Source organism: Ambystoma mexicanum, chromosome 9 (genome assembly GCF_040938575.1).
Source record: "Ambystoma mexicanum isolate Mex_15411 chromosome 9, UKY_AmexF1_1, whole genome shotgun sequence".
Classification (NCBI taxonomy): domain Eukaryota; kingdom Metazoa; phylum Chordata; class Amphibia; order Caudata; family Ambystomatidae; genus Ambystoma; species Ambystoma mexicanum.
The window spans coordinates 1,106,018,425-1,106,037,044 of NC_090931.1; positions in this window are offsets into that span (position 1 = coordinate 1,106,018,425).

Here is an 18,620-nt window from a genome sequence, read left to right on the forward strand (position 1 = left end):
CCACCTGTGAAATTCTTAGCCTAGACCACCTGTCAGTGCTACCTGAACTGGTTGGCTACAGCTCCCCAGAGTTGTCCCTGCCACAATATAGGTTGGCCTTCTATACATCTGTCCACCAAGCCAGAGTATAGAAAATCAGTCCTAACATGAGCACCTGATAAAAGCAGATTCCAAAGTTTTACTCTTCACTTTAAACTCTGTTTTGTAAATGTTTAACATTGCATGAAGGGGTTCCAAAAATTATGCAAGTGCAAACATTGGTGGTTCCCGGCAAGCAATTAAATGTTTTTGTAAAATAACACCCATAGTCACTCGTTATTGATTTCTGGGGTCATTTTGTAACAGGTGGTGAGGAAAACGAAGGCGTAGAAGCCAGGTGTAATTCTTTTACATATTCATGTTCATCCCCAGCCAATACTCAAATGCTTTTAAGGCAGATAATGCGCATGAAGCAGACTTAACATCTCTGCCGTGCTTTCCTTCTCCATCTTGGATGTGCACTTTGTTTTACGACTACATGCACATTTTGTGCAGGCAAAAAAAAGGAATTTCTGTGGAATCTCCCTCATTTAGCACTGCTAAAAGCCAGAGGATTCCATAGAAATCTTATTGTAAATGCCATCTATCCCAGAAAATGCAATGCAGATCTACAGGAGAATTACCACTTTGCAGATGTGCAATAAAAGGCTGCTTGGATCTGCTTGAAGCTAAATAATCCTAAGTAGCCTAGAGATTCATGAACTGCACGCTTGGGTTATTTGAGCAAGCAGCAAATATACAGAGAGGCATCAGCGATAAACTATTTCTGCCCCTGAATAAAGTGGTTTGACCTACAGTTTTACCCAATCCTCTGCCGAAGCTGGAAGCTTGGCCATGGGTTATTTAAGCAAGCAATAAGCTTGCACAAAGGTGTCGTGTGGAGCAGTAGTCTCGTGAGAACGGCTCCAGCCGTGCTCTCCCAAGACTTGGCCAAGCACAGGTGACAGCAGTGCAGAGCACAAAGGAGACAGGTGAAGAGCCGGGAGAGAGTAGTCACAGTTCAGCGCTTCCCCTGCAACTGGGGTACAACCCCCAAAAGACATTATATGGTGGATACACAAACAACCATATGAAAAGACTTAAGACAGCAAAGGGACAGTGCATACAATTGTCCTCTGTGAAAATAGTTAACAATCATACTAAATAAAGTAGTCTCTAAAATCCCAGTGTTAAATCATCCTTACCAGTCCACAACGCATCAGCTAGATTATTGTCCAACCTGAATAAAGTGGTGTGGCTCACAGATCAGACCAATCCTCTGCAGGAGCTGGAAGCTCGCACAGGGGTTATTTGAGCAAGCAACAAGCTTGCATAGAGGAATCAGCTAGATTACAGTCCAAGCATTCCTGTCCTTGAATAGAGTGGTTTGCCTCACAGATCAGTCCAATCCTCTGCAGGAGCTGGAAGCTTGCACAGGGGTTATTTGAGCAAGCAACAAGCTTGCATAGAGGCATCAGCTAGATTACAGTCCAAGCATTCCTGTCCCTGAATAGAGTGGTTTGGCTCACAGAATAGTCCAATCCTCTGCAGGAGCTGGAAGCTCGCACAGGGGTTATTTGAGCAAGCAACAAGCTTGCATAGAGGAATCAGCTAGATTACAGTCCAAGCATTCCTGTCCTTGAATAGAGTGGTTTGCCTCACAGATCAGTCCAATCCTCTGCAGGAGCTGGAAGCTTGCACAGGGGTTATTTGAGCAAGCAACAAGCTTGCATAGAGGCATCAGCTAGATTACAGTCCAAGCATTCCTGTCCCTGAATAGAGTGGTTTGGCTCACAGAATAGTCCAATCCTCTGCAGGAGCTGGAAGCTCGCACAGGGGTTATTTGAGCAAGCAACAAGCTTGCATAGAGGAATCAGCTAGATTACAGTCCAAGCATTCCTGTCCTTGAATAGAGTGGTTTGCCTCACAGATCAGTCCAATCCTCTGCAGGAGCTGGAAGCTTGCACAGGGGTTATTTGAGCAAGCAACAAGCTTGCATAGAGGAATCAGCTAGATTACTGTCCAAGCATTCTTGTCCCTGAATAGAGTGGTTTGGCTCACAGATCAGTCCAATCCTCTGCATGAGCTGGAAGCTCACACAGGGGTTATTTGAGCAAGCAACAAGCTTGCATAGCTGAATCAGAAAGATTACGGTCTAAGCATTCCTGTCCCTGAATAGAGTGGTTTGGCTCACAGATCAGTGCAAAAGCTGGAAACTCGCCCATAGACTTGATCTCGGATTTTAGACAAAGCAGCTCTTTTTCACTGTCATTGTGGTTACAAAGTGCTCTAAAGCTGGTGGCTGGTCCCCACGCCTGGAACTCACATCTGCTCGATTTGCAACAGATTGAGTCCCTGGCTATTTTCAGGAAGCAATTGAAAACACACCTGTTTGTATAAATTCAAATTGCTGTTTGCACTGTATTTTCCTTTCTTCCCAACCTACTAGATCTGCGCCTAGATGCAGCTTGCTTTCTCAGGCATATGCGCAAATCAAATCAAATTAAGGCTTGTGCAAAGCTACTTAAAAGTGAGCAGTGATTGTTTGTGAGTCACTTCCAGAAAAATGTAGTTGAACCTTCAATATCCACAGATCAATTGGTTATAACGAATCACTCCAAAAACGTGTGAAATTCGGATGCCTACTAGAACCTCTAATAGCAATAGAAGAAATACTAACCAAGGGCGGATAGCTCTACAGTGAAACATGGATATCTGACCTGCAGGCAGCCAGCACTTTGCACGTTTGAATCCGTGCCAAAGCTAAATGAGCATTTTGTCCTTCCGACGTCCACAAATAAACTGCCTTTCAAAATCGGATAAATGGGCTAACAGCACTGGTTAGCTTCAGGAGTCTGGCATAAAGCACCACATTAAAAAAGAGCATGGCATTGGTATGTTTACTTCAACATGCAGGACAATGGCCACACAGAAACATGAGACGAAATCACCACAGGGAATATCATAATTTAGGGGAAAGAATGGGAATAACTTGACTAACTCAAGTGATATAACAAAGAGGTGGCCTGCATATGACAGGGTTTATATTATAAGTTAATTATTTCTTGGCCTTCACAAAGACTTACTCAAGATCAATCCAGAGCAAGGGGGTTGCAGAGCAAGATGAAAGGGGCGAACACCTCTTTTATTCATGGAATGCATTTGCTGAGGAAGAGCCATTAATTACAGAGAGTCGTGACTAGTCCATACCAGAGTGGCAGATCTCTAAGCGAAACCTTTTTGTATTAAATTAACACACCCCCACTAAGGAGAAGCAAATGCATAGTTTAATTATAATACGATGTGTAAAATGTGTGCTTGCTTCGTTTGACCAAGAATACATTTTTTCTAAACATTCCTGAAAAAATGTGTAAAGAAAGGAAGCCATTTTAGTTGGACTGGGACACAAGTGGGAAGATGGTGCATAACATGGTTGGCAGTGGGCTTTAACAGGCACAGGGATGCTGCCCCTGGACATTGGATACTTTTAGATTCCCTAGCCTAGTCCAGTAGACCCCTTCCTTACAAACAGGTGACGCTTGGCCATTCAAATAAACATGACTGCCATTTCAGGAGAAAGGCTGAGGGGATTTCTTTCTCCACAGGGGACTGCTTCCAGTGTTGGCCACCACACAGGGGATTGGCTAGGCTCCTCGATGCTGCTGGTACTTGTGCTTCTGCTCACAAGTTGACCCCCATGGCTACAAGAATTATATATATGACAGGTGAAGACCAAAGAGATGGCCTGCAGTAACCAGGGTCCCAATTGCCTTTGACCCCGATGAGTGCTAAAATAAAAGAGAAATACAGAGATATTCTGTCATTTCCAAAGCTCGTGAAGAGAACCCAGAGAGCTACCTGCGTCTGAGAGCATGAGACTGCTGAAACTTACGTCTTACAGTCTGCTGTCTTACTTGCCCACAGGAGGGGGACCGGCAGAAAGGAAAAGATTGTTCATGGCCCGGGCCATTATAACGCTGGCATGCCCCAACTGGTGGGCACTGCACAAGTTGGAGAAAAAGTCCATGCCCACGTCACTTCCCACTGGAGTTAGTTTAACAAAACAAAAACACACAGGGAGAAAAAAAAAGAGGGCTGTGCTGGAGGGAGCGTGGAGTAAACTGTAAATTATATAAAAGTAATGAACCCAGTACAGTTATGTTAAGCAGAATCATATCCAGTACCCTCTGGGAACACCACAAATTAAGACTACAAGTGACAGTACAAATTCACCTTTGATACAAGCCTTTACTACACAGTAAAATGGTAGCGGTGGCTGAGCAGCCAGACTTATCTCAAGAGTAAAGTGATCAGTACCAATACTTGCACAAAGGACACCAATTACTATGGTTCAAACAAACACTGACTCAGGGTTTCTGAGTAAAAGAATATACATTTATTTAGACATCCGTTAAAAAACATTTCACTATTATTGGCTGGGGTAAATCCCCATTCAAAATACCCATTCCCATTCGAGCCCCCATAGGGGCGTTATTAGCTCCCCGGTCCCCTTCCGGGACCCGCAAAGGACGTCTGGTCTGACCAGACGTTCTGAGCGGGTCCGCAAGGGAACCTCTTAATGCAGCAGTAAGGGGTTAACAGCACCAGCATCCTTACCGGTGCCGTTAACCCCTTACCGCCGCACTCGTAATGACCCCCAAAGTTAGACAAAAGTTGAGCAGCACCAACAAGTAAGTCAGCAGGGCAATCTAGAAAAAGTAACTACAGTGAGGAAATCAAATCAAGAGGCCTGGGCCAAAGTCAATGGATCAGAGTCTATGCAGAGGATCATGCAGTTCAGAATAGTTTGCGGTTAAGTCTTTGCCAAGAGTTCAGAAAGAAGTTGGTCGGACGAAAAGTTACTTTAAAGAATAGAGAAGGAGAAGCCCTCGGATTGGCAAAAGCTTTCAAGCACTTTTACTGTGGTAGAACGGAACGGAATGAACGACCGGATTTGAACAGTACCTTAAACGAAGAAGAAGGCTGTAGCTGAGGCGAATGTTCTTGGCAGGTCCGGCAGGCTCACGGTTCCTAAAGCCACTGTCAGACTGACACGAAGTAGGAAGATTGGAGGGTCCTGCACTGCCCAGGGCAGAAACCAGCAGCAGAGCAATGCAACAAATAAAAGGTGCCTCCTTAAAACCCAAGCAGGGTTCGATCCTCCTGGCTATCCGGTTCACTGTAGCTGTGCACAGCAAATTCGGCCAGAGGTGGGATGTTCCCACCAGCTCAAGGGCTACAGTACCACCTCCGGAACTATATTTGAAGACTAATGAAAGATGAGATGAAGACAAAGTTCAACCAGACAGTGATGCTCTACCTGCCCTCCAAGAGCTACACAAAGAGAAATAAAGTGTCTCCATAAAATGGGGCAGAAATGATGCCAGCCTGAGACACAGATCCCTTCTGCACCACTAGTGTGCATGAGCACCTAGCAAAAGAACAGGAGCCCACCTTGGGATCAGGTAAAGAACCCCCCAGGCACTAAGAAGGAGAACAAATATTTCTAAGCGGCTGGACGAAAGAAATATGATCCCAATGCCACCACCGTTTTCAGGGGTGAATGATAAATAATGTGAAAGAAAAAGATGAGGAGCACCCACTGATGACCCATGATCTCTGGGCTGTGGGAAGCAGCAAAATTAAGGAAACAGAAAAAGGAAAAGTAGCAGCCGGCAATCCCAAGGCCACCTGCGATTTGCCAGAGTGCCTAAGAAAAAATAAAAGAGGAATAATGGAGATAAATAAACCTCCAGCCACCCCTGTCCAGCAAGCACACATACGAGCAAAGGAAATGTAATCCTAAAAGAAATGTCTCATTTGCCACTCAGGGAGCCATATCTCTCCAGCCAGCTCTATAGGGCCTGCCAGGAAGGCATTAATTCATGCCACCGGTGGCACAGTGGATTGAAAGGAATTAGTCACAGAACAAAGCACGCATGACCCCGGGAGGCACACCAGGGACACAAGCAAGAACGCAGACTGATATATTTTGATTTGTGGAGACCCATTGCGATAGTTGTATTCTTATTGGCAGACTGCAGCCGCAGTGGGTAGCTAACAATAAGTCGAATGGGATAAGAATTGACTTTATGTTTTCAAATCACGACAAATGTAACAGATTTTCTTGGATTTACAATGTAATACGGACTGGAGTTTTTGAGAGAGAGAGAGAGAGAGAGAGAGAGAGAGAGAGAGAGAGAGAGAGAGAGAGAGAGAGAGAGAGAGAGAGAGAGAGAGAGAGAGAGAGAGAGAGAGAGAGAGAGAGAGAGAGAGAGAGAGAGAGAGAGAGAGAGAGAGAGAGAGAGAGAGAGAGAGAGAGAGAGAGAGAGAGAGAGAGAGAGAGAGAGAGAGAGAGAGAGAGAGAGAGAGAGAGAGAGAGAGAGAGAGAGAGAGAGAGAGAGAGAGAATACATGTATGTAGGGACAACACTCCAGGGCCAGAGTAGCCATCTCCTGCATCGATCTCAACCGGTTGCTCTGTTGTGCATTCAGGTTCCCTTCACATGGCTTGATCACCATAGCGTCTGAGCCACATAGCACCAGCCTTTATTATGTGGCAGCATTAGGACATTAAAGAAATGAGCGGTGAAAGGGCAGCGGGCGAATATGGACTGAGTTGCCATCTAGTGAGCCTAGTACGGTGCAAGATCATCACAGGGGCTGAAATGGAAGGCAAGCTAATGGAGAATTCAACCATCTGAATAACAGTAGTTTTGAAACCCTACAACATCAGCAGTTTTAAATACTAACTGTTTTAAAACAGACTAAGTTCACTGACTAACGAATATACCGTGATACTAGCTAATATGACAATTAACAGTTTGAAGTCAATAATTGGCCATAAAAGAAAATGTAGGACTTAAAGCAGGAAGGTTCGATTAAGGCAATATGCTGACGTCCATGAGGACCATTGCGATCCGTATAGATATGACAAAGACCTACCAAAGCGCAGAAGTGCACTATTTCTTCAGAGCTGTCTTCACATTGAGGTTGGAGCACACGCTTCTTAATATACAAGGCACTTGAAGACTAATCTGCCGCCCATAGGGGTCAACTACAGGACTTTAATTCTGCGATACATTCTGCAACCCTTTCATGTTTATTTGTGTTCCCCTAGGGGCCTCCTTTCCTATTCTCAAAGGGTTCTTCAATCTGCATCCCATTTTCGTCTTTCCGTTCACTGTTCCCTCTGTGCTGCCTCTCTATTTCATTCATTTACATTTCTACCCATTCTTGCTCTGATTTAACTCTGTTTGAGAAGTGGCTACAGGTTTATTAGTTACGATTCTTTAGCTTGTTCTGGCTGCGTCATGATTTTCACGTACTGATTCATGTTCTGTTTTGCTTTTCTTTGTACTGTATTTCAATATGTAACGGAAATTAAACACAGCAAAAGAGTCAAATGGTTTCAATTCTGATGACGAACATCGGGGTCACAGTGGCCCCGATAATTCACTCTCAGGACCTATGGAAAGCGTTCATGTTTTTATTGCTTCATTGGAATACACCATTCATTTGTGGAAGAGTGGGGTACAATGATTTAAAGGGGACGTTCTCTCAGGTATTGTATTGGCCCAACGGATAGAACGTGTATTTTTGAGCATAGATCAATAGATCAGAATTTTTTCCCAATGCATCCTACCTTCAATTTTCTGACATTTAAACACGCAAATCTTACAAAACCACATCTTGTGATAATCAGATCCGTTGAACAATTACTCTAAGTTCAAGTGCCCTGGGGGGGGTAAATCATAACACCCCATCCCTCAAGCTGACATTGTTACCACTTACGGCCCTTGTCATAAGGCCAGTGCACGCATCATCTGAACATCCTTTGTGCAAAATCTATTGATGTGTCTCCATGGAAATTTCAAGACTCATCTTTCCTCGAGTATCAACAAACCCTTTCTGCCCTTTCTGATCAGACAACATTGGAGTTTCTGCTGCCTTTCTGTAAATCTATTTCATTATGAGCCTCTACAACTACTTTTTGCTCTGTTTAGCTAACTACGATGAATAGATCAAATAAGGTACTTACACTAGCTTTAATGACTTTTCTCTATGGGCGTTTTCACTTTAAATAATTATAATATAATTGACAAATGTCTTTGCTAAACTAGATGTCATGGCCACTGGACAAAGGCCCATATTTCGACCACCTACAGGGTCATGATGGACCCAGTCCTGGTGCCACTGGCACCAGGCTCATGCAGAAGTGTGCTTGGCACACTTTATTCCTATGGCACGTGCATCCAGACTGGGTGTGGCCATAGGAGAACATTGGGGAGCACGTGCAAGAACCTCTGGGAGTGGCAAGGTGGACTCACAAGGCTGGGCCAAAGGGGGGGGGGCTGGGACCAGCCTATTTAAGGCCAACCCGCCCACATCCTGGCACTTCACGTTAGTCTGCTTTCTGCAGCGTAACGCTTACCGCCGCCTGCAGAGTCCTTACCTGTTTCCAGCTCTTCACCTCGAAGTGCATCTTACCTGGCTCCAGCAACACCATTGCTGAAAGCGCCTCTTACCTGGCTCCAGCTACACCATCGCTGAAAGCGCATCTTACCTGGCTCCAGCAACACCATTGCTGAAAGCGCCTCTTACATGGCTCCAGCTACACCATCGCTGAAAGCGTATCTTACCTGGCTCCAACTACACCATCGCTGAAAGCGCATTTTACATGGGGCCGGCTGCACCATCAATGAAGGCGCATTACCTGGCTCCAGATACACCATCGCTGAAAGCACATGGTACCTGGGTCTGGCTGCACCATGCTGAAAGCGCATTACCTGTCTCCAGCTACACCATCGCCTGCAGCGTACTGCATCTTACCTGGTTCAATAGTCATCGGAGTTCGAGCGCATCCTTACCTGTTCCGGACATCCAGCTACGTGGGAGCTTCTTCCATCCATACTCTTCAAGGAGTCTTCCATCCTTCAACCGCGGACAGGCCTTTGGACAGCCGCTTCCCGCTTGACGTCACCAGGTCATCCCTTCAAGAGAAAAGAACACACAAGGTTAGAAACTGCATAAATAACTTACGCTTCGCCGTACAACAACTGAGTCTTGTGTTCTACCCTGAAAGCCAACTTACCACCTACTTGGGAGCTTTGCCATTCTCTTGGGCTTCATTGGGGCTCGCTCTGAACACTGCGACTCTGTGCAGTCATCTTCACACTTATAGGGGAGAGAAAAGACATTGCAAGAATTACAAACTATAATCACGGCAAAAAGACATTGCAATAACTATGAACTATAATCATGGCAAAAACGACATTGCATTAGAACACTGACATTAATCATTGCTAAAAGACTCTTACCTTCCAAGTGGTTGGTTGCATCCAGTCTGGACCGCCACATCCACAGACCAGTGAAACAACTAGGTCCATCCAAGGCGCCAGTGCTAATGAGAAGCAGGACAGAGAGCTCCTCCTTACAAGAAATCAGAGGCAGTACCAGCAACATTGCAGCAGCTGGGGGAGAGAACCGAACCAGGGGAGCCAAGTCCAGGGAGGGCTCCAACCGTGCCCCAACGTCCCCGCAGAGACCAGGTGAGCGTAACACCATATTAAATGTGTATATTTACATCAGTTCGTTTTTTCATGGTCCAATGATAACTTTCCAAACTTGGCCTATTACTTTTGCCTTTGCACTATGGGTTCTTATACGATATCTGTTTCTTCTCATAATTTTCCGATACATGACATTTTAAAATAAAACATCAATGCATTATTTTATCCAAATTACTAGATATTTTTTAGCTCCCACAGTTCATTTCCAATCAATCCTTAATAATTTTGGCATCGATTCAACCATACCTTCACGAGCCTAAGTATACCAAAGAAGAAATGCATGAGAGAGAAAGTCACTGAAAAGATGGGGAATCCAGTGAAAGTCGTGACGATCGCTTGCAGGATCTTGATCCCTGTCACACAGAAGATGTTTCCACTGGGTGTACATGCCATCAATGTGAGGTATTGCCAACTTTGGTGGAGAACAGTTGTTGCCAAGAAACCCCTGGCTGCCTGGCTTACATAGCCAAATAAGAAAGTTCACCACTATGCTTGACCCAGCTGCAAGACTTCAGGGTAGCCTTCCTTACAAGATCTCTGTTGAGAATGCTGATGGTGCGGATGCACAAACTTATAGCATCTGTTGTTCCACGAGCCTCCAAGTAATGAGTAAATATTGTGTCTACTTTATCTGTGCCAAACTTGCCCTATATCCTTTTATGTTGTTCTCCTAGACCATTGTGATATCATGGGTTCACTCACAATATATATTTTGATATATTGGAACATGTGTTGTTCTTCTTTTATGCCAAGTGATTCCATCTTCTATTTTGAGAGTCAACAATAACATTTTAGTCATTTTAAAGCTATAAAAAAAAATCATCTTCCTAGCTTCTTTTTCAAAAGCGTGTATACATTATTATATTGTCCTTATTTCTAAAGTATTGAACTGTGCCTACTTTACTCACGAAGTATGTTTTTGAATTCCTAACAATGCCTTATTTTTTACAAGATACACCAACAAAGATAATTGCAATTATTGGATTGATTTAACAAAACTATTTCTCTCCCTTTTGCACAGCGGGTGCAGGCTTGTGGACTATTGAGCGTTAACATGGTGGATACATGGAAGACTGGGATTTCATATTCGACGTGTCATACCTGCCTTTGTCGTAAGAGCCATCGTGAACAATTTCCAAGTGCATCAGGACAATAGACTGGATTTTTACAGACAGTACCAGTTCTGCATCATTATACATTGTAGTTGTTATATACCATCAACCTTATATTATAAAATGCAGTTTTTATTAAAATATTTTACTTTCATTAAAACATAGATGCATTTCATTTATTTTGTATTGTTTACTTTCCAATTAGAATTATATCACGTTTGTGTATTTCATTTCAAGATTTTGGTTTCCTTGCAAATTTCAAAGTTTTCTCCTATGTTCCACAACAACATACAACAAGGCACAAACCCTAAAGTTGAAACACCAAATACTCAGTACTTGCACTATAAGGGGGATTGCATTTCTTAACTTACTATTTCTTTATAATTCATTGTTTCAAGTACTCAAAATGTTATTTTATTTTATTTTTGAAAACACAATTATTTCATTAAACTTTAACAATCATCACACTTTGGACAGTCATAGGAAATAAGAGCAATGAAGTAATACAATAACAAGTAACTGGAAGTGTTTGTCCAAGTCAACAACACCGCCAGGTCTACTAATAAAAATTGTATGCTATACCATCAGTATAATCAAAAGTTATTGGTACTGCCCAAAATACGTTTCCAATATCAATCACACTTAATCATAATCTTTTCAAACACTTTCCCCTTATCAATGCAATGTTATCATATTTCAGTGCATTTTCCGTTGATTTGAGTTTTCGTCCATCTGGTTGATGAATGTCACATGGCCACCCAAAGCCGATGTCTCCATCCTGCCAATTTTTTTTTTTTAAAACTCTTTTTATTAGTGGTCGAGAGAAACACAAAACACAGTTAGAGCTTCATCATACAGATCACAATCATCATGGTACGGTAAAGCAGAGGAACATAGTACATATAATATACATTTTCACGGAGCATTGGGTCTAAGTATCGCTGTCACCGTCGGAGATCATATCACAAAGAAACATTCTAAGGGGACCCCAAATATCCTTAGGTCTGCAGGCCGAAGGGCGTGTGAGAACAAACTGCTCCTCAGCCTCATTCACATAGACCAGCTCTCGGAGGAACTGCTGCACAGTGGGTGGCGACGGATCTTTCCAATGTAGCAGAATGCATTTTTTGGCCACTGCACATGTGACATTAAACAGTCTTCTGGTCTTTTCAGAACATTTTCCGATGTCACCGAATAGGTATTTCTGTGGGGACAGCGTCGGGGGGGATTTGTGTGATCTCATCTAGTATATTTGCCACCTCCCTCCAGAACCCAGCCACCACCGGGCAGCTCCAGTACATGTGAAACGAGCCAGCGTAGTCTGCTTTGCACTTTGGGCATTGACTCGGAGCGTTTGAGACAAACTTGGCTATCTTGGCCGGGGTGTAGTGCAATCTATTGAGAATTTTAAATTGGATCACTCTTAGCCCAGCATTAAGGGAAACCTTTTTAGTTAATGAACAGTATCTATCCCAAGTCTTATCATCAATAGGGATCTGGAGATCTTTTTCCCATTTATCTCTGCTAAGACCAGGCGTGGGAGAGTGTGCTTGTACCATGGCATATAGACTGGAAACACTCAAGCGGCCTCCGGCAGTGATCATCTGAACGCAAGGGTGTGTAGGGGGTTCATCAGGGAAAGACGCCCAGTGTTTCTGGAAGGCCGATCTCATACGGTAGTATTGCAGAACCCTAAGTGGGCCCCTGCCCAGAGCCCCGGTTGTCTGCTGGAGGGTCGCGAACCTTGCATCGATAAACATATCACCCAGGCACATCTCGTCATCAGGGTCCCAGGCCGATCGCAAGCAGGCATCATGTGTTGGGGGGATACCAGGGTATCTCCAGAGGGAGACCTCCGGATTATACAAGCACGAAATCCTCAGCTTCTTAAATATTGCCCGCCAGGAAGCGACCGTTCTACTGACAGGGTTGAAATCACATGTGTCCCTGTAGTGATCGTCAAAAATGACAGACTGTATGTTCGTGGGTGTAGTGGTAAGTTCCTCTACATCAACATGTGGGGGGCCCCCATCCCTGGAATACCAATATCTAGAGAACTGGGCCTGGGATACATGATAATAAAGTTCAAAGTCAGGGGCCGCCAGCCCACCCGAAGAGTATGGTTTAGTTATCCCTTCCCAGCCTATTCTTGGAGTCTGTCCGTGCCAAAGCAAGGCCGTGGCCATGGACCTAAGTTTAGTGAAAAAGAGCCTTCCCGGCCAAATTGGAATGTTTACAAATAGGTAAAGTAGCTTGGGAAGGACTACCATTTTAAGGACTGCTACTCTGCCATGCAATGACAACGGAAGGCGGTCCCACAATAACAGTTTGGTCTTCAAGGCCTGTAACGTGGCATCGTGATTGTCAGCGTATAATCTGTTTTTCCCACGTGAGACGAGTATACCCAAATATCTGATGGACTCGCTGGACCATCTCATCCCGCCCAGAGAAACAGGGCAGTCTGTTGCCGGTGTAAGTGGAAAAACCTCTGACTTATTCTTGTTTATGGTGAACCCAGAGTATGTAGTGAATTCTTGAATCTCTGCCATTATGGGGGGTAGGTTATCCTCCGGTTCACGAATATATAAGAGTGTATCATCCGCGTATAGGGATATTAGTTGTGTGGCTCCCTTCAAGTTAATGCCCCTATTGAAGTGTCGAAGTCTTATCGCGATTGCCATTGGTTCTATTGTCAGGGCAAATAGTATAGGCGAAAATGGGCAGCCCTGCCTAGTGCCTCGTCCCAACAGAAACATATCCGAGATTGTTTGATTTGTTAGCACCCGGGCTCCAGGTTTCGTGTAAAGCAATTGCACATACCTGATAAAGTTCGGGCCAATCCCAAATGACTCCAACACTGCCAGCAAGTAGGCCCAAGAGACAGAGTCGAAGGCCTTCTCGGCATCTAATGATACGGCCACAGCATTCCTGACAGGGTCAACCTGGGCCAGTATTCCAAAGAGCCTGCGTAGGTTAAGTGCCGTAGATCTAGCAGGGACAAACCCATTCTGGTCAGGGTGGACCAGTGTTGGGACCGCCGGCAATAGCCTGTTGGCCAGTACTTTGGCGAATATTTTGGCATCTGTATTAATAAGAGACAGTGGCCTGTAGGACGACATATCCTGGGGAGGGCGGCGTGGTTTAGGGAGAACAGTTATTAACGCCTCTCTCATGGATGGAGGTAGTATATTACACTGAAGGGATTCCTCCCAGACCCGCAACAACAATGGAGCAAGCTCCGAACTAAATTCTTTGTAAAATTCAGCACCAAGGCCATCTAATCCTGGAGCTTTATTGGACGTTAAATCTTTAATTGCCGCAGCAATCTCATCTGTAGTAAGAGGCTGGTCCAGTGCGAGGCGGGTCTCATCATGGAGTTTTGGCATTTTCAGTGCCGAAAGGTATGTCCCTATCTCGGTGGGCGATTTAGTGTCTCTATTACTATACAATCGTTCATAGAACCCCGCAAACTCCGAATTTATTTCGTCCTCATTCACTATAACCGTACCCCCAGGTGTCTGCATGCTGGTAATACGATTTGGGTGTCTGTCTTGTTTGAGCAAGTTGGCAAGGGACCTGCTCGCTTTATTGCCCTCGCCATATCTGCGTGCACGGATCGGGGATGCCATGTACTGCACCTCTCTAGAGGCCAGTTTACTGAATTCCTGAAGATGTGACTGTATGTCCGCCAATATGTTCTTGTCATGGGTGCGAGAATAAGTGTCCTCCAGTAATTTCAGCTTGTCTTCAGTCAGGGACAGTTCCGCCCTGACTCCCTTAAGAAGACCAACAGATTTAGACAGTAGCGCACCCCTGACCCAGACCTTAAAGGATTCCCATACCGTGGAGTATTTATCGACTGAGTCTATGTTGATTTCAAGGAATTCAGCAATCTCAGTGTGGAGCCCCTCCACCGTCCCGGGGTCCCGGAGCAACCCCTCAGGCATCCTCCATCTTCTAGGGGGTCTAGGGTAATTGTGAAAAGTGACTTCAAGTGTTATTGGGGAATGGTCAGATAGAGTGCGGGCTAGTATTTCACATGTCTCTATACCAGCAATTAAAGAGGGGGAGACAAACCAATAGTCGATCCTGGACTCGGAATCATGTACCGAAGAGTAGTAGGTGTAACTCCTCGTAGTCGGGTGGAGAGCTCGCCAGGCATCCTCAAGGAAAAGCTGAGACAGAACATTTTGCATAGCAAGAGAGGCCCTGCTAGGTGCTCTTACAATTGTGCTGGATCTATCAAGCACCGGGTCCATAACAATATTGAAATCTCCTCCCCAAATTATGGTGGGGATGTTGACAGTAGCGATCAATTGATATACATCAGCATAAAAGGTGGGGTCATCAATATTAGGCCCATATGTGTTGACCAACAATATCTGCTGTCCCAATATCGAGCCCCAGACAAGTGCGTATCTGCCCAAAGGGTCCAGTTTATGGCCATCGAGCCGGAGCCCAAGGTTCGGGTGTATAAGAATGGCAACCCCCCTGGATTGGGATGAATAGTTGGTATAGAACCTGGACTTGCCCCAGCCGGACATGATGACCTCATTATCATTTCCCATAGTATGGGTTTCCTGTAGCATAACGATTTGGGCACCATGTCTGACAATGTAATTACCCACTTTTTTGGCTTTCGAGCGATTGTTCAGCCCTCTCACATTCCATGAGATAAGTTTAACCCTCAGAGCATGGACAGAGCTTTACCTGAAATATAATATACGGGTAATAACCAGAATGTGAGGAGGGCCTTACAAAAGGATTGTGTGGGTAGTAACGGACGATTCCCAGAGAAAATATCATGTCTTTTATACCGTGTAAGTGCACACAAGACCACAAGTACAAACAGTAACCAACAAGAACTTCCCAAAAAAACCTTCTCAAAGCAGAGACCCATGTAGAGGGGGAGCATACTCATTTTGCAGCATGGGATTCGAAACAAACATTCCCAGCCTTTCCCCCCTCCAACCCACCCGCCACCCGCACCGTCTCCCCCAACTCGACAGTGTGCGACCCCAAACTTGTGGAATACTCCCGGGGTAGCCATGTTGCCTCACATGACCGCCATCCCAGGCCTCCAACGCCGCCACTCACAGAAGATGGCTGACTGTAATCTCAGAACAAAAGGGCCCGTGTCATGGGGCCTAAAAACTCTTAATGTCGAATATGAAAGCATGCACTTCCTAGTCTGCTGGTCGAGGTCTATTGCTCGGAGCCGGTCGCTCTCCCCTTGGAGGGAGGGGTATAGAAGATTCAATATATGAAAGGGCCTCGGATGGGTTCTCAAAGAAGTGCGACCTCCCTGCGTGTTGGATTCTCATTTTGGCCGGGAACATTAAGGCATATTTGATCTGTCGTTCTCTGAGGAGCTTCTTGACCTGCTCATACGAGCGTCTGCTAGCCTGGACAGAGGCGGAGAAATCAGGGTAGATGTGTATGCGATTGCCCTCGTAGTGCAGCGTGCCCATCTCTCTGGCCAAACGGAGGATTGTGTCTCTGTCCCTGTAATTTAGTAGACGAGCAATTATAGTTCGTGGTGGCGCCCCGGGTTTGGGAACCGGCGCTAAGGTGCGGTGTGCTCTCTCAACAAGGAAGTGTTCAGACAATGTGTCGGGCCCAAATAAGGATTTAAAAAGTTCTTCCATTTGCTTCTCCATTTGGCCCTTGCCGAAGGATTCGGCCACACCTACCACTCGGACATTGTTCCTTCTGGACCTAGATTCAAGATCCTCGCACTTACTCTGGAGCTTGTTCATAGTGTCTTGGATATGAGCTATATCACGACTGTGTTGACCAACAGTATCCTCGGTGGCACCTATCCTGCTTTCTGCATCAGTGACACGCGCACTTTCCTTATCGATTCTGGCCTTCAAGGAACCTATGGTAGCAACTATCTCATCCAGTTTGGTATTTACAGCCAGAAATCCGTTTTGAACTAGCATGGCCAATTTATCCTCTCTGTCCAGCATCACATGCCCGCCCTGCTCGTCCTCACTCTGCTGGGTGTCAGTTGGCTCAGATTGACTGACCGCAGTGGTAAATGTGTCCATAGGGCCCTTCTTCCTAGGGGTCTTAGGGGCTCTGTTGGATCTGCCAGGTTCCCCCATGATCGCAGTAACTCTATTTATATACTGTATCTGGAACCGGTTATCTGCAGGGACGAGACCACCACCCCAGGGAGCGGACACGAGTGGGCCTCAACTAAATGCGAGATAAGGATGGACTATATCTTCCTGTGCCAATGATGTCAAGCACACCCGCAGGATATCCAGTATACCGGCCTCCAGAGGTAGACACCAGAAGGCAGCAGATCGGCCGCGTATCTAGTGCAGCGAAGTACTAGTAATAGTCACAACGAGCAGGGATCGGTCACAGGAGAGCGTAGGGTGGATTGCGGCCCGATAGACAGATAAACAGAGGGTCTAGAGAGGCAAGTAAAAGCGGGAGGCCCGTCGCTCAGAATCAGGAGTTCTAGAGATAAACCCCCGATCCCCCTCGGGCCGGAAGCCCCCTCACCTAGCAGGATATTCCAGATGTCCCCGGCGTCCAGCCCGGCTGGAAGTGGCCGCACGCAGGGGCCTCAGCATTCATCAGCACAGCCTGTCCGGAGGAACGTCGCCTTCAGAAGCAGGGGGGCCGCACGTCCGATAGCGGGACCAGGTCTCAAGAGGGAGCGGCGCCAGCGGCACCTATGCCAGGATCAGGCGCCAAGGAGGGGAAGCCCCGCCCAGATCAGGCCACACCAACCAGCAGCCGCGGCACTCGGGTAGATTCCTCCGGAGCCGGGAGCCGGCCAGGGAGCGCCGCTCGTGTCGGAGTAACTTCGCGGGGGCAAATCTCGGAGATGAAGCACTTTTCCCGGCTCAAACTTCCACAGACCGTGCAGGACCCCGGCCGCAGGAGATCAACCAAGTTGCAGCAAATCAGTCAGCCGGAATGCGGATTTATAGGCTCAGGATGTAGAGGCAGCGCGGGAGCCACGGGTTTAGGCAGCCATTTTCGACGTGCGCAACAGCGCCCCCCCATCCTGCCAATTTAAGACCCCGCCCCTGCAATAAACATATCTGTGTGTCCTTTGAGAAAGTGCTGGGCCTATTGCGCTCGCTACGTCTACATCCATCCTCCTCCCTTATCAAAGGCAGGTCTTGCTAGGGCCATGCACTCTCAATGGGGGTGGGCGGATGGGAACGCACACGTTGCCGAATACCATGTACAACTCAAAGGTTTTTTTAGCATGGGGATCATTGGACACATGGCCACCCCACACCCAATGTCTCAAAACTCCCATTTGAAGACCCCATTCTGGCAATCAAGTTATGTATGTGACCATTTACGAGGCCCTGAGCTCTTCCACTCGCTATATCCTTATACACCTCTGCCTCTTATCAAATGCAGTTCTCGCTTGGGTAATGCGTTCTCAATACAGGTGGATGGATGGGAACGCACATGGTGTTGAATTCCATGTACAACTCAAAGGGGTCTTTCGCATGGGGATCATTGGCCACCCCAGATGCGGTGTCTCCATGCTACCCTTTGAAGACCCTGTCCTGGCAATGATGATATCGCTGTGCCCTTTGACAAGGTTCCGGGCCTATTCCATGCGCTACATTCACATCCATCCCTGCCCTCATCATTGGAACATGCAATAGTTATTTTTAGGTACCCACATTCTTCAATGAAATTTGACGCCATCAATCCTTCACCTCCATCAATCTTTAGACATATGATGTGCGTATGTGCGTATGTACATAGCCAAATATGGCAATGTTCTGATATTTCATTATGTCCCCTAAAAAATGACCAATTTATTTCTTTTATTTTTATTTTATTGTTTGCTTGTGAGGCGCTTATACAGCAAGTAAAATACAATTTCACAAGGCGAGGGGAGGACAAAAGGGAGTGAAATATCTTACAAA